The following is a 24,974-nucleotide window of genomic DNA, read 5'->3' as shown; positions in this document are numbered from 1 at the left end:
ATTGGAGTTGCCTAGAAAATCAGCTTTTAAAATGTTAGTTTATTAAAAATTCTTGCTGTGATAATTTTGAAGTGTCCAGGTCTTGGAGAGTAAGTACATCATGTTTTGTGACAATTCATTATTATCGGCAAGGAAGGTTCCAAGTCCAATTCTTGGTCTGTGTTGAGTTAGGGAATCACAGTGAGAAGGATAGTTTGTACTTGAAACAGGCTCCCACATATCCAGTTGTTAAACGTGCCAATGAGCGATTCATGACTGAAGCAGTAGGATGTGATACCATTTGGTCTTCTCAAATTTAACGGTAATTTCACATGTTGTGTGTCAGGGAAGCGGAAAAAATGAATCCAGAAATCGATGGAACTGACTTACATCAAAGCTTCATTGGTTGTTTTGATCACATTTGTACCTGAGCATGCTCTTAGAAAGCCACATGAGTTGGAAAAAAGAAATCCTCGGATGAAATGGATGTTTAGTTAAATATGAACAAAATAATAAACAAATGGATTGTCCGTATTCCTTTCAGTCCAAGAGTGAAATTATTTTGAAAACATTGTGGCTTCCCAATTGCTTGCATTTGGTGCTAATTTTACATGGCTTTTGCAAATGATGCAAGATGTTCAGAGACAGTGTTGGAGGAAGAGTGGCAGGCACTCGAATGAAAATAAAAGGTAGTTCGGCAATTTCTTATCAAAGAGGAGTGTTAGAATATGCAAACCTGGAAAATAGATCCGTTAGAGCCTGCTTTATCAAGAATAAAGGTATTCCCACCTGGGTTCGATTGCTCCTGTGACGATCTATGGGTGAAATAGTGTCCAGCAGGACACTATTTTCCACCCAGGTACTTGTGTCCATGCTCAACCCACCTGCTTGCTTTTTATGGTTATCAGTTACATGCCTAAATGGGTTCTCAAGTTGCGCATTGCATTTTTCCTCCCATACTAACACAATTAGAAATTTTGGGTGCAACCTTTGACTTCTTTTAAACAATCACCAAAGACTAGAAGCACATCCCACTGAGATTGCCAGTGGAACATCAATTTAAAAGTCTCCATTCTGACATTGACATTTTGCATACAGCTTCAGTTTTCAGTGCTCGCGGTGTGTGAAACCTCAGCAAAGTGTCCTGGGACATTGATTGCAGCCATTATTGGACAATGCACATCATGGCTAATTGTTGTGATTCTGTCTATTGATCAGTCCATGTTTCATTGAACTATGGGGTCACTTGCACCATGAAACTCAATAAGGACGGAAATAGCAATGGAGGGGTGCCTCGAAGATCACCATCTTCAACTCCACTTCCATGTGGTCTTCTGTGCAACAGTATCTGCCACAGGGAGCATTCCTATAACTTTATTGACCTTCCACACGACCAGTCCAATAAAGAAGAGGCATTTGTGAGGTTTCTCACTGTAAGTAGCCCGAGTTTTGTTTTCCATTATTTTTTTGTGAGGGTTCCTATTGGGAAGTAATGCTATATAAGTATAAGTTTACTGCAACAACAAAGGATGAAATGATTTATTGCAACTGGCAAATGGGAAACTTTAACAATTTTAAAGTGTGCTGGAAAAAAAATACCTGGAAAGAATGTAAAACTATAGTTTTTTGCGTTATTCAGTGGTATAGCTCAAAGGAATGGAAATAGTTCAGTTCTAAGAAAGGCAATCACTTCACTTTGTATCTCCAGAACTCTCTGGAACTCTCTGGAGCTTTTTCCTGTCCTCTGTTTTCAATCATCTCCTCTTTACATCTCCTCCGTTCAGATCAGTTGGGAGTAAAAAGCCTGTCATTCTCTCCCAGCTGGAAAAAACACTGCGCTCTCTCGCTCTCCACCAAAACACAGACTTTCCTTTGTTTTTTTCATTCCTCCCCCTTCTCTGCAGATTTAAAACACAGTTAATGTCAATTTTCCTGGTTCTACTGAAAAATCATCAACTTGAACCACCTCTGATTCTCCCTCCAGAAATGCTGCCTGATCTGCAGCGGAGTTCCGGCATTTTCTGTCATATTTCACTTTTCCAGTATCTGCACTTCTTTTGGTTTTTAAATATTAGTGTAGGGATTCATTGGGATAATGCTTGATGGGATAAACTCTCAATTCCAAATTAATATTCCAAGCCTCTGAATACGAGACCAGTAATGTCGCTGCTGGACTTCTGTACTCCCAAGGCGGGAAGGGAATTTTTCTGGCCTGTTAACATTCATTTGGTTCATAAGACAGCAGTGAAAGAGTACAATGGTCCCCGATGTTTACCTTCCAAGGGGTTCCTTATGCTGAGTGCAATATTCAGGCAGAACTTCATTCATGGAGGAAAATAGAGACGGTTCTTCAGTGCACTTGCAGATAACACACTTCAGTGTCTTTGGTGCTCAGGAGAAGTTCTCCCCCAGGACTGACTTGAAACCTGCAGATGGCTAATAACTTTCCAAAGCATTCTTGCAAGTTATTAGATTGTCATAAAGTAAAAATCTGTTTGGTTTACAGATATTTTTCAAGGCAAGAGATCCAAAAAATCATGGTTGACTGCAATGGCTCTATGAAATGGTTGAGAAGCTTGGGAGGCTAGGGAAGCAAGTAGGGATGGGGAGGAGAGAGGGTACAATAAGGGATGTGAAACAAATGCCACCTTGCCGATGATGTCCACATTTCATGAGCATAGAAATGGAGAAGGAGAACCCTTGAGTTGTTCCACAGAGAGAGTAAGGGGCGGTTGGTCCATGGATGTTTAACAGCTGGAAGGTGACCACAAGCAACATGACTCTGCAAGCTCCAGTAAATTCACTGCATTGCACCTGCCCATAATGATCCTTCACCGTTTGCACTGCAGTGGGTCAGGAATGCAGCTCCTCAATGTCTTTAACATCACACGGTGATGAGCAACAAAAGCTAACTGGCCATCATCTCTCACCAGCCACAAGTGATTAAAGCATAAAAAACACAAATCCCCACAATGACACAGATGCCATTTTGCCATCCTCTATATCTCTATGGTTATCTCTATATCCCCTTCTAATCAAATCTTCAAAGTACAAACCAAGAAAATCAACATTTCAAATATCTTTATACATCTAATCAAGACCAAAAATCGTAGAGTTGTCCGATTACTAATCAGCCTTACTCTAATCTCTCTCTTCTAAACACCTCTGCTTAGCTTTGTGTTCTGATGTTGTAGTTCAGCGTGGCAAAACCCAAACAACTGGACAGCTGTTCCCTTCATGTTGGTGTGTTCTGGTGATGGAGCGTTTCACCAGGCAAGCTGGGCAGTTAGATCTCGTTTGGCTGGCAGTGAGAGGGACCCTCCCAGTCTGATCCTTCCTGCACTGCTGGTATCTTACAACTAATACACACTGCCCTCTGGGTGGCCGTTACAGAGAAAAGATGACCACCCACCTCTTATCAGAATGTGGATTTGCGAAGAGAGTCTGGAGAATGATGCAAGTCTCCTTGTCACGGTTCATCTCTGGAGTACAGCTCCGTAATAGAGGGCTCTCTGATTTATTCTCTGATTTACGGGCTGTTGCAGAGACACATTCAGAGATAGACCCAGGATTGAACCAGGTCTCTAGTGGTGGAAGTCTACCGCTGTGCCACTGTACCATTTGATTTAAGGACAGTTTGCGAACCCAACCAAATATAACACTAATGAATGTGTAGACTATAAGAATGTCGGAAGAGCTTTTGCACTGGACCTGTTTTGTACGTATTTTTTCTTCGGAATAAACTTTAATTTTGGAAAAAATGTAATTCTCCTTGTGTGTGTGTCTGCGTCAGACTGTGCATAGAGCCAAGGCACATACGTATCATGTGTCATTATCTGCTGAGGTTCTAGCCGGTGTTGCGAAGGATGGACCTGGCGCAGATGCCACGTAATGTGCCAGTCAGCTGGACATTGCCGCACCATCTCTCCTTGGTGGAGAAGTTCTTCCAGATCAACATCTATGAGCATAAATCCCTCGGACAGTGGTCAGCAAGGAACATCAACCTTACTTGGTTGGTGGTGAGAGGGATCCTCCCAATCAGATCCTTCCTGTAATGTTGGAGTCTCACTACCGATTCACACTGACTCCCCCCCTCCCCGCCCCCAATCTTTGCACATCCTCAATCCTTTCCACCCATCACTTTAATTTCATATTTCATGGATTTTGTGTTTTCATAACTGTTGGCAGATCAATTTCCCTCCTGGGACAAATAAAGTCCCATGGTATTGTCCTCAGGACAGCTGCCTGCGGTAAAGAGGAGATGGTTGCCCACCGCAGAGTGTGGATTTGCATAGAATTATGCAAGGGTCCTTATCATGGTTCACCTTGAACAGCTCCACAACAGAACACTCTATGATTTACAGGCTGCACCCAGTGATGGACGTTAAGTCCTGCTGGAAGACCATCAACTTGGTAAAAAATGCGTGAGAAAAAAAAGCTGCAGATGCTGGTTTAAATCAAAGGTAGACACAAAATGCTGGAGTAACTCAGCGGGTCAGGCAGCATCTCAGGAGAGAAGGAATGGGTGACGTTTTGGGTCGAGACCCTTCTTCAGACTGATGTCAGGGGAGGGGTGGGACAAAGATAGGATGTAGTCAGAGACAGGAAGACTAGTAGGAGAACTGGGAAGGGGAGGGGATAGAGAGGGGAAGCAGGGACTACCTGAAGTTAGAGAAGTCAATGTTCATACCGTTGGGGTGTAAACTGCCTAAGTGAAGTATGAGGTGCTGTTCCTCTAATTTGCGCTGGGCCTCACTCTGACAACGGAGGAGGCCCAGGACAGAAAGGTCAGATTGGGAATGGGAGGGGGAGTTGAAGTGCTGGGCCACCGGGAGCGGACTGAACAGACTGAGCAGACTGAGCCTCCGCTCAGTCCGTCTCAACCAAAGATACTAGAGGAACAAGATGGACCATACCATTGAAATCGCCTATACTGAAGTGTAGTACGCAAAGGAGCCATTTTAGTAAGCAAAACCCACCATTCGTTATGCCTCACGCAGTGTAATCAGTGTTTTGGGGGAACAGTATGTGTGATTATACCATTAAAGTGCAGAATATATCTCATCTATCAATTCACAGATTTTTGTTATTTTGCTTTTAAAATGTTTCTGCAAGTTTCTGCCTACTAAAATGGTGCCTTGACGTACTACGGTTTTTAGGGTCAAGCGGTCTATCTTGTTCCTCTAGTATCTTTGGTCTCAACCAACCTGATCTCCCGGTGGCTCAGCACATCAACTCCCCCTCCCATTCCCAATCTGATCTTTCTGTCCTGGGCCTCCTCCATTGTCAGAGTGAGGTCCAGCACAAATTGGTCTGAACAGCCTGTTTCCACGCTGTATCTCTAAAGAACTGCAGGAAAATTGTTGGAGTGTTAGAGATGTGAGCACAAATGTCATCATGAGAGGGGTCAGCGGATTTATTTTCAACAGGCGTTTGGGCATCTCCCTGCCCTTGGGCAGCAACAGGCCTGGTGGTCTACCAGAGGGCAATTCATTGTATTATCATAAGCCCTAACCTTTGATCCAGTGTATATCCTCTTCAATTTTCAGACCAATCAAATAGCTAAGTAAGCTAAGTCTGAAGATGGGTCTCGACCTGAAACGTCACGAGTCAGAAGAAGGGTCGACCTGAAACTGGCCTGTTTCCTTTAACATCATTACTTTTTTGCATATCTTTCATTCATTTGTTCTATATCTCTCTATATTACTGTCTATTTCTCTCATTTCCCTCCCCCCCCCCCCCCCCGACTCTTAGTCTGAAGAAGAGTCTCGACCCAAAACATCACCTATTTCTTTTCTCCAGAGATGCTGTCTGACCGGCTGAGTTACTCCAGTTTTTTGCGTCTATCTTTGGTTTAAACCGGCATTTGCAATTCTTTTCTACACAACTAAATTTTGATGTTTGGTGTGAAGCAGTGGAAGTATTCTTAAAAAGAAATTTAAGCAGAATCAAACAGAATTGAATACTTTGAACGAGCGAAGATTTTCCAAGTAAGTTTTTGACCTTTAACATTTTTGATGTTGAACTTACATTTTTGTTTGGTTATATTTGTTTTAGGCTAGATTTCCATTTATTTTGAATGCTTTGGTAACTAACTATCAATACCACAGGGAAATTCTTTCCTGTCAGTTATCTTTTTGTATGAAACCTTAAAATGCTGCCAGGAAAATGGCAAAGAAATATGTCACTTTTCATTACTCCTCTTATTGGCTAATTATTTCCATCTTTAAATGTATTTTGGTCCATATGAATCTTGGCACACGGGATTATATAAAAGTTTTCCTTAAATATAAACTGGAATAGAATGAACTACTGTTGGAGTAAAACTGAAAACTGGCTAAAGCTAAGAAATCTGTCCCAAACTACTTTTGAATGTAACATTATTCATATTTTACAGCAAAATGCATTTGTGGGAGATCATGCTTGGCGTCTTATGTTAACAGACTAAATGGACTTTCCCTATTCTAATAAAAATATAGCTTTGGGATATATGTACGACAGGCACAAGGGGTCCACAAAGAATCTTATATGGTGAGCACATAAATAAAAATCCTGTGCGTATGGCTGTGTCTGGAAACTAAATGCAAGGTCTCAAGATAGAATGAATGATGTATTTATTGGCTGCATTGGAAAAAATGGTGACTCATGATGTTCCAACAATGTGGTTAAGATCATTTGCTTTGCACCTACATAGTTGAAAGTTCAGCTCCCAAAGGTGTCTAACATTCCAGCCCGCTGAGCAACGTGTGCTGAGTTTCACGAGCTACATCTAGGGTCTCCGCTGGCTTGAAGTAAAACAATGCCAGTGTAAGAAAAGAGCATCATTTATTCAGAGAAACGGAACTGATTAAATTTTAATCTTGACTGTAAGTTAAAAATGCGCACTCTCACGCAGATATTGTGATACGGTTCTGTTCATGTGCATGTAGTTTAGGTGTGTACAAAGCAGGCCTCAAGTTAATCAATCACAACTACAGCATAGATTTTTAAAGTAGCCAGAGGCATAATGGAATTAATAAAGCTGGCGAGGATTATTTGATTTTAACTTTTAAAGCAAGAGTGGAACCCTACCTAAATTGCTGAATTAATGATAATAGGCCTGTGCCACAATGGGCAAGATTGACCATCCAGCTGCTAATTCCAGACACTGTGGTCCCCCCCTCCCCCCTAGCCCCTCCCATTGTCACTGATCTTCCTGCTGACATCTTTGAGTTCTCTGGCCTCCTTCTCCGCCACTCTGGAAGTCTCTGATCTCCCTGTTGGTGATCGAGGAGCACTCTATTCCTCTTCTCAGCCACTCCTACAGTCTCTGACACCCCCCAACCTCTTGCTCCTTCCCACAATCATTGTTTCTGATCTCCATGCTCTTTTGCCTGCCTTTCATTTGCTCCTCCAGTCTCTGATCTCCCTCCTCTCTCTCTCCTGCTCCCAGAAACTCTGACCTCTGGCCTTCCTTTTGGCTGCTCTTGGAAGCTCTGGCCTTCCTTTTGGCTGCTCTTGGAAGCTCTGGCCTGCCTCTCAACTGCTCCCAGTCTCTAAAACATAGAAACAGAAACATAGAAAAATAGATGCAGCAGCCCATTTGGCCCTTTGAACCAGCACCGCCATTCAATATGATCATGGCTGATCATCTAAGATCAGTACCCCATTCCTGCTTTTTCCCCATATGCCTTGATTCCTTTAGGCCAAAGAGCTAAATCTAACTCTCTCTTGAAAACACCCAGTGAATTGGCCTCCACTGCCTTCTGTGGCAGAGAATTCCACAGATTCACAACTCTCTGGGTGATTTTGTTTCCCTCATCTCAGTCCTAAATGGCCTACCCCTTATTCTTAAACTGTGACCCCTGGTTCTGGACTCCCCCAACACTGGGAGCATTTTTCCTGCATCTAGCCTGTCCAATCCTTTAGGGATTTTATATGTTTCTATAAGATCCCCTCTCATCCTTCTAAATTCCAGTGACTACAAGCCCTGTCGACCCATACTTTCATCTCTCATGATTGCCTCCACAGTCTTTTGCCTCCTTCTCAGCCATCTTTGTGGTCTCTGATCCCTTTGCCTGTCGCCTCCTACAGTCTTTGGTCGCTCCTTCCTCTTAGACACCCATGAGGTCTATGGCCTTCTTCTCAGCTACTCTCATAGCGTTTTGACCTGTTTATTAGGGCCATCTACAGGGCTTGCAACCTGCCCACCTAATCCCAGATCACTTCTTTTTGCAGCAACTCCCATGAACCCAAACAATCACTTCCCTGGATTGGAGAAATCAACTTTAATGCTCCAAGGGATGTGTATTGTAAAGCTACTTGATAATTGCTTAGATTAAAATTACTTAGATTAAAATGCCTCACATCTTTAATTTGAATAAATCAATAATTTCATTAAAATTGGATAGTTAAAAGTTTTGCTTCCACTTTTGGAGTTACAATGAATTATCTCCATGCTTATTTACAGTAGATCTACAGGGGCAGACCACAGATGGTGAAATGGCATAAGAGGCTAAATATGTCAGTGCTTTAGATCATAAGACAATATCGCAAACGACACACAGTAATAGAGAAAAATTGCTTTGTGCAGCCTGCTTTAAGGTGTTACAATATACTTGTAAGTGGCGTGCGACATGTATTTAAAATCAGATCCCCAGTAAATTGTCAAATGCAAAGCTGAATTCATTGAGACTCGAAACACAAAGTATCAGGCTACTCTCACTTCCATGCCTCAGTCCAGGGATGGGTCTTCAAAACGTGGCCAATTTTGAACTTGATGCTTTCTCCAGTTACTGGCAGAAACTGAGTAATACATTCAGAAACATAGAGGCTCTTCCTTCTGCTAGCAAACCTCATCAGGATCACTTATTTGCTTGACTTACACAGAAAAGAACTGGCAGAATGACTTTTTTTTGCATTCTGTTTAACAAGACCGCAGATGACTGGGGTAATGAAGTATATATCATTGCTGAACTTCAAATGCAGAGCCGGAAAAATTGAAATCATTTGATTTGGACAATGCTATTCTTGAAGTGATGAATTATTCAACTGTGTCACAAGATGCCATGCTATGTCTGACAATCTAAATTGAACTTGACAAGGTATTTGGGATAGAGACAGACAACGCCATTTATATGTGCAATGAAGTTCTGAAGGGACTAGTTCATTCTTTAATGTGTACTAGACCAAGTGGACCCATTGGGCCCAAACCTCTCCTGCTTTGGTGCAGCAATCTCCCCCCCCCCCACTCCCCTCTCCCCCTCCCCCTTCCCTTTCCCCCTCCCCTCCCCTCCCCTCCCCCTCCCTCCACCCCCTCCCTCCACCCCCACTCCCCTCCCCCTCCCCCACTTCCCCTCTCCCCTTCCCCTCCCCCAACACCATCCCCCTCAACCCCACTCCCGCTCCCTTCACCCCCCTCCCCTCCCCCTCCCCCACTTCCCCTCCCCCATTTCCCCTCCCCCCACTCCATCCCCCTCAAACCCCCTGAACCCCCCCATCCTTCTCCACCCCCTTCCACCCTCCCTCCCCCCTCCCTCCCTAGGAGATAGATTTAGACTTTAAAATGTGAATAACTTAAAAAATATAACACCAATTTCAATGAAACGTCTTCCATTAACACTGGTGGGTAAGGTGGGCCGGAAATTGTTGTGCTATCGTGTACCATTTTGGCAGTAGTTCAGGAGCAAACAAACAAACAAACGAGAGTTTTAGGAAAATAGATAACATGCAGTGCATTGTTGTAAATCTGGTTAACTATCAGTGAAGCTCTCAAATGAGCAAATTCAGCAAAAAAAAATTAAAAATAAGATATTCAAACATTGCCCAACTTGCAAATTGGGTCTGTGTCCACAATCATCGATGAAAAGATGGAATCGTGATTTCAATAAATTCTTGATCAGACTGAATGTGTCAGTCGGACAGTGAATCAAATGAGTGGGAATTGATGCTCTAGTGATGTAAACACTGGTCTCTCTATTAAAAAGACTCAAACCTGCCATTTGACAAGCAGTTCATTGCTCTCAAGGATATACCATTGACAAATTATCAAATCTTTTGAGATTAAAAAAAAAGTGCTGAAGGAATTCACAGGGGCCAGGCAGCACTTATCGATGATGTTTCAGGTTGGGATCTTTCTTCACACTGATTGGAGTGGGTGTGGGGGATCTGGAAGAGAGAGGTAGGGATGGGACAAAGTGTGGCAAGTGATAGGTGGATCTAGCAGGAAATGCTAACCCACTGTTTGCTGCCTTAGTGCACGTATACTGGATCAATTTGAATGGAGAATTCTATGTTCACACCGTTATGTTGCAAACAAGACAAGTGGAATATGATGTGCTGTTCCTCCAGTTTGGGCGTGGCCTCATGCTGGCAATGGAGGAGGCCAAGGACAGAAATGTTATATGTAAATAGGAAAGAGGTCTAAAATGGTTAGCAACCGGGAGCTCCAGCAGGCCTTGACATACAGGTGGAAATGGTGAGTGTTCAGCAAAATGGTTGCCTCGTCTACGCTTGTTCTCGACAATGTAAAGGAAGCCACTCTGGGAACACAAAATGGAGTAGATAAGGGTAGAGGAAGTGCACATGAACTCTTGGTGTCCCTGGGTGCATGTGAGGGAGGAGATGTAGGGATATGTTACATCTTCTGTGGTTGCAAGAAAAATAACTGGAGAGAGGTTCTCTATGGAAAGGGGTGGGATGGGTAGATATAACTGGCGTTGGGATCCTGTTGAAAGTGGTGGAAATGTGGGAGAATAATGTGTTGGATGCGGAGGCTGGTGGGGTGAAATGTGAGGACCAGGGGAACTCTATCCTCGATCCATTTGAGGATCCTTGTGAATCCAGCATCTGCAGTGCCCTGTGTCTCCAAATCTTTTGAGCTGTTTGTTGTTTCCACCCATCAAGCACACAACACTGTAATGTAATTGACACAGACGTCTGTGCAAAGTAAATGCGCAGTGTGGATGGAGAGCAGAGTGATTTTCTTTGAGTATTCTCGGCCAAAGCAGTAGACATACTTCAAGAATGCTACTGTACATCAGCAGTCGAAAGAGAAATACCAGGGCAGCTTAAAGCATGCCAGCATTCACACAGTCGGGTCATTTATGGAGGCTGTGTGGGGATTTAATATCAAACAAGTGTAAACAATAGTGGTGCATACACTCATCCTGGACACAGTTCACAACTTTGGCCATAATGCTCAAACACAGCTTGCCTCATCCAAATGAATTTGTAAATGAAGGTGAAATAAATGCTTGGAGGAATTTTTGAGATGCACCTGAAATAGTGCATTAATTTCCAGAGTAAACTGAGGCACCAAGCTATTGCTACCCCCCCCCCCCCCCCCATTGACACATTTGTCTTTATAATGTGATTTTCTACAACAGGAAATTCCTTAGGTACACATCTATCGCAATATTGCAGAACTACCTGTAGTGCCCTTTGCGAATTCTGCAAGTAATGGCACAGCAAACCATGAAAGTAGACAATTCCAAAGATTCAGGGATTCCCTGACCATAGAAATGTCTCAGTCCTGCTCTCTTGATATAATGCTCCCCTGCTCTAGATTCTCCAGTCATGGGCGCAAGATTTACTCCATCACTCAACTATGAGACATGGTTAGCACGCAACAAAAAGCTTTTCACTGTCCTTGGTCCATGTGACAATAAACTGAGATAAACTGGGTGTGAGACTTTGAATGGTAATTGCTTCAGGGTGTGTAGTAGACTTGGTAAAGATTGTTATGGGACTTTGAGATTAGTGGTGCAGTTAATTACAAATGAAACTTGATGATTTTATATATATTGACATAAATCTAGCACGTGAGATTATTAAAGTTTTAGGAGCATTTTGCCCATGCCTGTCAGATTTCAGTCCTAGAATTGACTTTATTTGCAACCTCCTTCCAATTTAAATGTTATTCACAGGGAGTTTCCTGTCAGTCTGTCTCAACCAACCTGAACTCCGGGTGCCTCAGCACTTCAACCACCTCCCATTCCCAATCTGACCTTTCTGCCCTGGGCCTCCTCCATTGTCAGAGTGAGGCCCAGCGCAAATTGGAGGAACAGCACCTCATATTTTGCTTGGGTAGTTTACACCCCAGCGGTATGAACATTGACTTCTCCCACTTCAGGTAGTCCCTGCTTCCCCTCTCTATCCCCTCCTCCTTCCCAGTTCTCCTACTAGTCTTCCTGTCTCCGACTACATCCTATCTTTGTCCTGCCCCCTCCCCTCACATCAGTCTGAAGAAGGGTCTTGACCCGAAACGTCACCCATTCCTTCTCTCCTGAGATGCTGCCTGACACTCTGAATTACTCCAGCATTTTGTGTCTACCTTTACAGAGAGTTGTTGCGCAATGCCTGAAAATCAGGGTGTCCACTCTCTCTCTCTCTCAGTATAGCTTTCAGCAAATCCCAACGCCAGCCGACATATTTGTTTCCACCTACAAAACAGCTCTGCGTTGGATGTGCAAGCTTGGCTTTCATCTGCCCCTGATTGCTTCATCTAATACTAGCCCACACACACAATTGATCATGTATAGGAAGGAACTGCAGATGCTGGTTTAAACCGAAGATAGTCACAAAATGCTGGAGTAACTCAGCGGGACAGGCAGCATCTCTGGAGAGAAGGAATAGGTGACGTTTCAGGTCGAGACCTTTCTTTAGACTGAAGAAGACCCGAAAGTTTACACAATCCTTCTTTCCAGAGATGCTGCCTCTCCCACAGAGTTACTCCAGCATTTTGTGTCCATCTATTGATCCTGTATGTGTGTACTTCCAGCAAACGGTGGGTTAAAATTTGCTGGAAAATGATATCATAGGGTTGAAATGGGCACATTAATTTTGTGTTCAAATGGATGAGAGTGAATCTCAGCCCAAGTGCACATTTGCAAGCACTACACAACCTGGTCCACTGATTTATAATGTTTGAAACAGAATCAGTATTGATTTCACAAAGGTACAGATGTTGCACAGCTAAGACTATAATTTAATTCTAAGGTGCAGCTGCTTTTAACAAATTTCTTGTGATACATTAAATCATCTGAAAGGGGATAATATATAATCTTATAATCCATTTCAAAACAGTCGCCTGATGCTGTATATTTATTTCACCTGGAAATTAAGTAATCCATAGTCTAAATAAGCAAGTTTTATTTTCATGGAATAACAAGCAATTTGTGAAATAACACAAGCAATTTGAGGTAAACGTAAGTACAATTGGTCTTTATCAAATGTTTTCTTGTCTAGTTGATGGTGTACCCTTCCTTGTCTCCCAAAACCTTTTAGTTTATAAAATTACAATAAAATTACAAAGAATTATTTCTGCCATCTGCAGCAGATAAAGTTTTGAAACATGTGCTGAGGACTGAAAATGATGCAATTCAAAGAGAATTATTAATTTATTTTTAAAACGAACCAAATTCAAATATGCAAGCTTTACTCTAGTTGTACCCATTCCTTCTCTCCTGAGATGCTGCCTGACCCGCTGAATTACTCCAGCTTTTTGTGTCTACCTTCAATTTGAACCAGCATCTGCAGTTATTTTCCTACACATATTACTCTAGCTGTATATACATGCCAAGCTTTACTCTAGGTGTATAAAGGTGAATGTTCTCATTTTTACACAGCAGCAGCATTTAATTTGAAAATCCAGTAGTTTTTTAGGTTAAATTAATGACAGATACTTTATAAGGAGCAAAAATAATTGGCTGTGTAAAGCAAGCCCTGTAGACAGTGACTCAAGCCAGTAGGACTTCAGTCTGTGCTTGTGTAGAAATAATTTCTATGTATTGTAGCAAATCCTGTTATTAAGCCAAAAGGTGATTCTGTCAACATGCCATACATATTTTGTTAGTTTAAGAACTTACCAGATGGGCACATGTTTCACAGAGAGCTTTTTGTACAGGGAATACTAAATCTACTTCAGGTAACATCTGATTGTTACATGGTAACAAGCTGGATGGATGATAAGTAAACTCCAGACAAGAACTTCCTGACATCTGGGTAAATGTATAAAGTGTTTTACTACGTGCCACAGTGCAGAGAGAGGTTTGATGGCATGTGGCCGGCAGCGTGAGAGGTCACCTCTGTACTAATAAGGGACGGGAGCAGTGACCTTGGACCGAAAGCTGTCCACCCTCCTCAAAATACAGAGCTCAGTGGATTTATAGTGGAAAGCTCCCAATTTCAAGTGGGTCATTAGAGGACTAAAGAAGGAAAACGAGGAGAGGATCAGTACTGTTTTGGCACTTTCATTTATTCCTCCACAATTAATGGAAATATAAAGCTTACGCAGTCAACTGCAAAAAGAGTTGTAATGGTGATCACTGGATGCAAGTTACAAAGCAAACATTTACCTGGAATCAACTAAAAAGGTGCATGAGGATTAAATGTTCTTGAGGCCATTGACAATATAGCAGAGCTTGCCAGAAATCAATTGCCCTTCTCACGCACATTGCCAATTTGAGGTGGACTTAATTTTTATAAACTGGGCAGGTTTAAGATTGCAATCCAGATTCTCACTGGGTGCCTTGTTGCTGGAAGGAATGGACAAAAGGTTTAAGTGCAGCATTTAAAAGGCTGCAGCCACGCAAATGACCGGAGCACAGGAAATTAATTTAAGTAAGAGCTAGAGAGTGAAAAATAACAAGAAAACAACTTCAAAAAATAGAAGGAATCACGAAGTACTTATTTCGTGATGCTGAGGATATAGTGTGTAAACAGAGATAACAGTAAAGAAAGGCAGGCTGTTTGATACTTGGAGTGAAAAGTACCCATCCAGACTAACTTCAGGTAGTTCATTATCTACTCTGAACAATTGGGGTGGAATAACTCCAAATCCCTGAATAAAATGAACAACATTTAACAAGACTTTTTATCCAGTTTCAGTTTATTCTGTTACATGTTGTACACAGATTTAATTTGGCCTATTTGCTGGCAGTAGGTATTTCATTTATAAATAGTTAAAACCACTAGAAACACAAAAAACTATTTAATCAGACTCTTCTCACCAGAACTGGAAGGGGGTGACAATGGAACAAATTAGCCGCTAGCACAATGAGCTCTACTGCGTAATAATAACTTAAAAAATCGACAGGATCGTCAATATAACATTGTGTTTCTTGTGATAAGCATCTTCTTGGGAGGATATCAAGGCTATGGAAAGAATAAAGAAGAGATTTTCTGGGTGGATTCATGGGTTGGTCCTTGTGTCTCTTCACCAAAGTCAGGGATCCTTCCTGTGACAGCAACAACGGCATGGGTTTGTTTTGCGAACTGGGTCAGAAACAGAAAATGCAGAAAAGTGCAGAAGATCAAGAAGAAACAAGAAACTTTCCCTCTCCCCTCACTCTCATTCTGAAGAAGGGTCACCTATTCCTTCTCTCCAGAGATGCTGCCTGACCCGCTGAGTTACTCCAGCTTTTTGTGTCTATATTCGGTGTAATTCGGTATTCTAGCATCTGCAGTTCTTTCCTATTCAGAGGTCTGCATGGTGGACTCTCAGCGTGTGGCCCAGTAACAGAAGTATTAGGCTGTAATCAAAACAAGCATCCAGGCAAGATCTCAGCGGAAGTTGATGAGAATGTGTGGGGAATAAATATATAATCCTATCAATCTTATTACCACGAATCAATCAATGTATTTCCTTGTAACCCCATGACCATTGACTCCACTCGGATTGCCTTAACAGCACTTACATTAGGGCCAATTGACCTAATAGATAGACATGTACAAAGGCAAGTGGTAGAAAGAATTGGCCATAATGCGGGCACGTGGGATTAGCGTGGATAGGCAAAAATGGTCGATATGGATGTAATGACTGAAGGGCCGTTTCTGTATGTACAGGTATAACTGCATGGTTTTATGACCTAGCCTGTATCACTTTGGAAGAAACTGGAATATGTAGAGGAAGCCCATGCTGTCACAGTCAGATGCAACCTCCACACAGGCAATGCTGGGGTTAGGATAAAGGCCAGCTCGTTGGAGCTGCAGGTACTGTGACACTGTTTCTTTGCAAAAACCAATTGTATCCCTGAAGAAATTGCACAGATGGCCACCTTTAGCAATTTATACAGTTTTTCAAGGGACTCTGCCAATGTTGTGGTAGCAGATTTTTCAAACTCTGTGAAATTTTGACTGAAGGCAAGGTTTTAAATTAAATGTTAGAGCCTTATTATCTGCCCTGCTTCAAGTGGATTGTTGTGAAGGCAAGAAAATGGGGAAAACATATCTGTGGCCTTGACCCCTTCTGATCCTGTCTTCCTGTCCTTCTCCCATCTTTGCTGTGATCGTCAGAGCTGATCAGGTCTTGGGTTATGAGTGACCTCCATTACTGCAAGGAATGGGCTCATTAGCATGCAGAAATCATAGCATTTATGTCTCTGCAATTGTAGTCATTAAAGACGGATGCCAGCAATGATGTGTTATGAACAGTCGTCAGATACGTATTGTGAGAAAAGCATTGATATACCAGTTGAAAGTTTAATTCACACCTTCTGGGTGACTGTTTGCAGGGTTTGCTGTGAGTGAAAAATGAAAGTGGTAGGTTCCACTTTTATAAGTCCAGTTTCTATCAATAAGGCAGAGGTGAACATTGAAAGACACATAGTGAGGAGTACTTCAGCGGGTCAGGCAGTGTCTCTGGAGAACATGGATAGGTGACGGTTTGGGTCGGGACCTTTCTTCAGACTGGTGAACCCTGGGCTCATTGGTGTCATCCCCTGTGTGAATGATGGCAGCAGCGCTGAGGTGAAAGGTGGCTAGGTGTGCCCAATTCACTGACCCGATTTGTGGGGCTTCCCCCTGAGATGCGTGCCAATACTTTAAAACACTTGCACAGGAGCGGACTTATGCATGATTCATCCATGAGAAACAGGACCACGCACTCCAATTTCTAGGTAGTTATCTGCCGCATCTGTTCCTGAATCACGCAGTGTGGCACAGAACACGGAGTCTGGCTGCTCGCTGTTTTCCGTCTCGAGTATTGCATTGTTGGCGTGCAGGCAGACTAGCCTGAGTGCCCAGCAGGGCAACTCAAAGCATTTTTTTCCATCCTCTCCAAACGCTGAAAGACATTTTGCCCAAGGTCATTATATTCAAATGATTGCATCCTTTTAAATTGTACCCACAGCTTTTAAGGAAGCATGTTATAATCACTTAACTCAATTGGCCTCACGACCCCAGGCAAGGTCACATCATTACACAACAGGCTTCTCATGACACGACTACATAATTAACCCAGTAGCCATTTGATTGTGCATTTTGTCACAGTTAATCACTCAGCTGTAGACTTCAACATGCTTATTGCTTTGTATACATAATGAATAAATGTCCTGAGTTGACTACATTGCTATGATTCATTAATCCCCTGGTGAAAAAATAAATAAAGCTTTAAACTAAAAATCAAAATGTTCGCCATTCCACTTCCATTAAAATTAAATTACTGTTTTGGTTCACAGAATATAAAATCTGCAGTGTATATTTGGTTTTAGACGTAAGAGCAAATCAGTAGATTTTTTTCAACAATACTGTTTGGCTCCACAAGCCCATCAGAGATTAGTAGCAGCCATTCATTCACCATATGGTTTGCCTCAATCCCTCTCCTGTACATGGAATCCAGTTGCATTAACACTTACTTCAATGTTCATCTTCAGCAAAAATTCTACTGCCCAAAAAATACATTTCTAACAACTTTTGACTAATTTACCATTTTCGTTGATACTGATAATAGAGTTTGTGTATCTTTTGATGGGATCTTGAAATCGTGAATTACACGAATTGAAACTTTTCTCCTTGTGTTTCCTCATCAGTTAAATGTATAGGAAAGATGTTACTCTCTCTCAAGAGAAGTAACAACTTTCCAATGATTAGGTGAGCAGAACAGCAAAGCCTCTTAATCTCTTTTCCAAGCAATATTTCATAAACTAGTCCCTTTACCAGATGTTCCCCTTTCTCCTTTGCTATTAAATAACAAATGTCATTGTCCTGTCAATTGTCCCTCACAATAAGTGCCTGGAGCTTCAAGAGTTGCCATTAGGGTGGTGAGATTGACATGACAGTGGGGCACCAATATTCCTTTGATCATTAGACCTTCACGGACAACTTTGGTTGTGCCGAAGGCCTTAGATGCAAAACAGAGGCCATTACAGGATTTGATGGCTCAAAGTATACTGTTCAGTTGTTTCCCAAGACACAGCACGGGCAGTTCTTGGCCACAGAGGTAACTTGAGTTGTAAATTTGTGGAATTCTCTGCCACAGAAAGCAGTAGAAGCTAATTAACTGGATGAATTTAAAAGAGAGTTAGATAGAGCTCTATGGGGCCAGCGGAATCAAGGGATATGGGGAGAAGGTAGGCATCGGTTACTGATTGTGGATGATCAGCCATGATCACAATGAATGGCGGTGCTGGCTCAACGGGCCAAATTCTGCACCTATTTTCTACATTTTCTATGTTTTCTATGAACCTGGGCTGCAGCTGACTGGCAAATATATCATTAGCCCCAGTATTTGTGGGGTGTGGATCAACAGGAAGGACCAGCATCTGATGATTAGGGTGGTGAGGAATAGGGAAGATGGAGGCTGGGACTTGAGTGGAAATGGGAAAGGGCCAGCTGCTGGTATTTGAGAGGGAACAGGGTGGATAGTAATTAATGGGGGATGGGCAGAGGCGGATGGTAGGGTGGTTGATAATTAATGGGGGGATGGGAAGGATTGATGGTTGGTCCTTGATGGGAGGTTGAGAAAAGACATCAGTTGGTATTTTGCAGAGTTGGGGATGTGGGGTGTTGGGGAAAGATCAACAGAAGGTATGAGAAAGATCAGGACTGGGATACCAGTAAGTGGGGAAGGGATCGAGGTGAGAAGGCCAACATATTTATGGAAAAGAAGCAAATTCAGGAGTTGAGATGCATTGGGACAGGCAGCACATCAATGGATGGGATTTTGGGATAGGGGACCTCAGATCAAAGATAAAGCTGGAGATTTAGGATGTTGGGGCACTATCATTAGAGGATGACAGATTCAGGACAGATAAGGGATTTACTTCACTCGCAGTCCCTTCCAGTTATTGTTGTGACAGTAATATATGTTGTTCCTCAAGATGCAAGCTGTGGTTGCTTCCAGGTCTAAGCTGCAGAGAGAACGATATCATCTTGCGATGTGGATTGTGGAAGCGGATGTGGAATTATCGTCAAAGTCATAAGGTCAGTAATGTCAGAAAAAATGTCCCAATGAGCTTTTGGGGTGATGTGAAATGATACAAATAATGTCACGCTTCACTCCAGAAACGATTTTAATCTTCAATTGTTTGTCACCGATAAAGATGGCAAAACCCAATCAACTTTCTCGGCTATCACAGTCCTCAATATATATCTAACATTAAGCTTTAAAAAATGTCTGCAAACCAGATTTAAATTAAAATCGTATATTGGTGGGTGATAAAAAGACATGCTATTTCATATCATTTCTGCACTAATGTTTCTCCCCACAAATTCCACCTGGTGTGAATCTGTTCATCTGCTCACCATTCACCTGTAACAATCCCTTGTTTCTAAAACAACTGATTTATTTTTGAAATATTTTATGGACATTCACAATAATTTGGGGCTGCATTTTGGATGGTCTTATTACTGATTTATCAATCCATGGAAATAATTACCACTGTAACTGATAATTGTCAATAATGGTGCTTGAAACACAGAATATCACAAAAATAAGATGGTTGTAAAGTTTCTTTAATTCTACAATTGCACCCATTGGGATTTCATATTAAATTGGACAATTTCAGGTAATTCCAAATTTTCTCTCCTCCTCAGATGTGGCAGTACCTTTCAATTTCCATTTTTTTCCAGTATTTTTTATTCTATTTTGTCTCCAAATGTGGGTATTTAGAGTAATTATTGAGGTTTCCATCCCTCTGTAGGATCGTTCCCTCTGTTCTCTTTGATCCTGCTCTCCCCTGCGATTTAACAGCTTTGTTTTCTCACTTTTCTAGCTCTGATGAAGGTTGCTGGATCAAGAATGTCCGCTCCACTTTCTCCTCTGTTCATTCTCCACTGTTAACACCTGACCTGCTATTTCCAACATTTTCTGTTTTGTATGCAAGGTTCTTGACCACACAAAATCACAGAAAACCTTTTGAAAAGATAACCTGATGGAGTTGTGCTGGGCTGACCCTGATCCCATTCAACTGCATCATTTGGCAATCTACTTTCATTTGTGCAGGAGAACTGAAGAAGGGTCCCGACCCAAAACGTCACCCATCTTTCTTCTACAGAGATGCTACCTGATCCGCTGAGTTACTCCAGCACTTCGAGTCCATCTAAGAATACCATAAGCAGAAGCAAGAATAAACTATTTGTTCCCTTGAGCTCAATCTGCCACTTATAATAACATCAGGGCTGATTATTTACCTTAGTGCCCCTAAACCCCATATCTTTTAATTCACTTAACATCATTCTATCATGAACGTAGCCTGCACCTGAGCCTCAACAGCCATGTCAAGTACAGAGTTTCAAAGATCTGCCACTCTCAGGCTGAAGAAACTTCTTGGCATTTCATTGTTGGATACCTGATGTCTTATTTTGATATTGTTTTTTCTGTTTCTGCACATGCCAGCCAGGAAAACAAAATCACTCCTGCATCTATCCCGTCAAGTCCTGTAAGTAACACTAGTTCAGTGTTCCATAGACCATATAAAAGGCAGCATTAGAATATACCCACATATAGGAATACAAATAATTGTGTATGTCTAAAGGCACATAAATGGACAGGTGTCTCATGAGGAAGGTGAGACAAGGAGTTAGGCTCATATCTGTTGGAGTATGATAAAGTGAGAGGCTGATTTGAATGAAACATAGGATCATGAGGAGTCTTGACAGGGTGGATTTGGAAAGGGGATTCAAAAATCTAAAAGTCACAGTTGAAAAATAAAAGGTAGCCATTTCAGACAAAGATGAGATACATTTTTTTCTCTCGATTGGTTTATAAGATTTTGAAAGTTTTCTTCAAAGTGCAGTGGAAACAGGGAGAATATTTCTGAGGCAGATATGGACAGCTACTTAATAAGAAAGAGATGCAAAGTTACCAAGGGTGTAAGAAGGAACTGCAGATACTGGTTTAAACCGAAGATGGTTACCAAGGGTAGATGGTAAACTGAAGTTGATATGATAATCAGATCAGCCATGGTTTTATTACATGTTGCAGGCTCAAGGTGTCAAATGCACTACTTTTGCTCATAGTTCACATGCCTGCTTGTTCAGCAAGCAATGTGCAGAGGGCTAACACGTTTGGTATGTGAGATCACACCATATGCTGCAGAAAGAGCATATTGCAAAACTGAAAGTACTGACACCTCACCATTCTGTCTACAAAATGAAAAGCTAACTTTAATGTTAATGGGGATGAAGTGGAAATATTTTATTGTTACTTAATTATTGACATCTTGTTGTACGAAAACATGAACCTATCCATTCACTCCACAGATGCTGCCTGGCCCATTGAATTACTCCAGTACTTTATTTTGTTCAAGGTTACAACACCTCCAGTTCCTTATCAGTATTGTGTTTTGAGTGCGTACAGGTCCTTGAGTTGTGTTAGAATCTTAAGATGTCGGAGTTATTGAACTTAACAATGAAGAGGCTGTGGCAATGTACTGAAACAGAACCATGGCACAGAAATGATGGGTCAGTCCATTGTTACCAATGCACTGGGCAGAGTATGCAAAGAATGACACAAAGCAAGGCAAGTATACTCGTAATACTGAAACTGGCAGGTTCTGGTACAGTGGGGAATAATCACAAACATACACAGCAGTAGTTGTGGAGAGAATCAGAGATTCTGTTTTTATACACAGTTTATTTTAGTTTAGTTTAGAGATACAGTGGGGAAACAGTCCCTTCGGTTACCAAGTCCACACCGACCAACGATCTCCGCACACTAACGCTACCCTACACATGCTAGGGACAATTTACATTTATACCAAGCCAATTAATCTACAAACCTCTACGACTTTGGTGTGTGGGAACCCGGATCGCTGGTGCTGTAAGGCAGCAGCGCTACCGCTACGCCACCGTGCTGCCCAATCACATCTAAACCAAATAAGGTGATGGATGCAGAGCCAAAAATAAGTCTGAACTCTGAACCCAGGGTGGGAAAAGGTTTGATTAAAAAGGCTGCTGGAAGCATGGAATAGCTGATGAGAAAGGAAAGGAAATTCAAAATCCCCCATCACTAAAGTTACTTGTGGAATATGTCTGATCAGTGTTGTTCATGAAACTTCTTATTAAGAACACATAGTCCTTGAATAAAGTGGTAGATGAAATTAAGGAACTTAAAAGGTTCTTTTAAGAACACATAGTCCTTGAGTAAAGTGTTAGATGAAATTAAGGCCTCAAAGGTTCATTCATAATGTGGACAATGGAAGTCAAAGCCTTTGGCATCTGGTGGATCTTGGAGTCTGAATGGGTTGAAGCTGCAATGTGACTGGAAAGATGGTGGAGCGTTCCAATGGAATTAAAGCCCAACATACATGCCATAAAGAAAAAACAAGACAGACACAGGCTGAAAAGGAAGTTAGAACAGTTTAGCAACAGGAAAGTAAGGAATGTCAGGATGCATAGCAACATGGAAACAGAGGCAAGAGGACAGAATGCTAAAAGACTATTTAATATTGCCATTGAGATTATGATATTCAGCAGAATGTCAAATACATTGGGTAAATTTATCTGTTGCTGTCATTACATGCGGTTAATACACAGTTGTGCTGGGATTTATGTGCACTGTATACTGCATGCAGATGACAAAAAAAAGGATGGGGATCCAATGCATTTAATACAATCTATTCACAGGCTTGGAAATAATTATGTTAATGCAGCAGTTATAGAACAGAATGCCTCTGAGACCTGACTGCAGAATCACAAATGCCTGAAGTAGGCATTTTAGAGATGTTAATTACAGTTTAAAGTGTTTGGTAGACAAGAAGATTAAAAGATTGTGTGACTTTATAATTATTCAAATTTATAACTGTATCTCTGCAAGTAATTAGTTTATTGTCTATGTAAACAAGTACTTGGAGGTACAGTACATCTCTATGTTACCAAGCAGTTGCGTTCTTGGAAAGAAATCTTAGATTTTACATAAAGGAAACCTTTTGACGTAAGTTGACAACATTTATTGTTTCTTTCACATTTTGTGTATGTTAATTTTTTTTCCCTCGCATAAAATTTGTAAGAGTGATTTGTTTTTAATTCCGTATCCTAAATTTTAGGTAATGATCTGTGAAGTCCCCGAAGTGAATTTCCGTTACTTGAACTGCTGCAACATGGGGACACACTGCATATCTTGTTTTATATATCATGGGGAAAGAGTATACTATATGCAAGTGTAAGTGTACTTTTAGGAGCTGAGCGTATCATGGGGTGTGACCTTATAATGTAAGTGTCAAACTGACTTGTGAGCTGAAATGGAGTTGTCAGTTAAATTAGCAGCACCATATTTCCAACTCTGCTTAGGGAAACAAGTACATGTTTTCGAAGAATGCTTGGGCTAGTTCAAAGAGACCAGTAGATCATGAGGACACCTGGGAGGTCAGTGAGATAAGCTTTGCTTCCTCAGAGACATCTGAGACTAGCTCGGTGCCTGATAGGACACATACCTGTAACTCACACCATTATGGTGCCAAGGAGAATAGCGAGCTTGACACATAATCACCAGTTGCCCTTAGTGATGAAATTATTATATAAACACATGATTCTACCATGAGAGCATGAGCTTCATCTTCGGGGAGAGAAAAGAGCTTCACAAGAGAGAGAGGGAGAGCTTGGACCATGGTGTGTGTTGGTGCCTGCCAGTGCAGACAGGAGACTCAAATAGGGCGAGAGGCGTAAGAGTTATCTTGAATTGTTTCTTCATTGATAGTTGATTGTTTTTTTTGTGTTTTACTTGTGTTTGCTTTAGTAAATAGTAATTTGTGCTCTTCACCATGTGTTTCCTCCATTCATTGATCTGAATCCTTGAATCCAGCATATATTTCATGACAGACCTTGACACATTGTTTTACGTTTAGGCAACATCTAGCAATCTATGGATATTATATTGGAACACATTTACTTTTAGTTTAAATTTTAGGGATACAGAATGGAAACAGCCCACTGAGTCCACACTGGCCACCAATCACCCGTTCACACTATTTCTATGTCATCCCACTTTTGCATCTGGTCCCTACAAACCAGAAGCTAATTAAGCTCGCTGGAATTTAGACTGAGGGGGGATCTTATAGAAACATATAAAATTCTTAAGGGGTTGGAGAGGCTAGATGCGGGAAGATTGTTCCCGATGTTGGGGGAGTCCAGAACCAGGGGTCACAGCTTAAGGATAAGGGGGAAGTCTTTTAGGACCGAGATGAGAAAACATTTCTTCACACAGAGAGTGGTGAGTCTGTGGAATTCTCTGCCACAGAAGGTAGTTGAGGCCAGTTCATTGGCTATATTTAAGAGAGAGTTAGATTTGGCCCTTTTTGCTAAAGGGATCAGGGGGTATGGAGAGAAGGCAGGTACAGGTTACTGAGCTGGATGATCAGCCATGATCATATTGAATGGCGGTGCAGGCTCGAAGGGCCGAATGGCCTACTCCTGCACCTATTTTCTATGTTTCTATGTTTCTAAGCTACAGATCAGCATGTCTTTGAGATGTGTAAGGAAATTGGAGCACCTGGAGGAAACGTTGTTTGGGAAAAGTTCAGGATATTATGTCACGGGGAAGGTAATATTGTGCTATTGTGAAGAGGCCATGCATCCCAGTACACCTGCATTAAAACATTGAAGGAACTCAGCTAATATAAGCAGAAACCATTGGGTCTTCAAAATGTCAGTCAGACTCTGTGGAAAAAAGGCACAGAATAAACTTCTGAAGTCATTGACCTTGTCTCATTTCCCATAAATTTAACCTCCAGCAGAAAAGCCAGTGAAGGCTAAGCAAATAATGTACAAAGGAGATGAGGACAGCTTCATGCTGCCAT

This window comes from Rhinoraja longicauda, chromosome 16 (genome assembly GCF_053455715.1).
Source record: "Rhinoraja longicauda isolate Sanriku21f chromosome 16, sRhiLon1.1, whole genome shotgun sequence".
NCBI lineage: Eukaryota > Metazoa > Chordata > Chondrichthyes > Rajiformes > Arhynchobatidae > Rhinoraja > Rhinoraja longicauda.
This window is presented reverse-complemented; position numbering follows the sequence as displayed.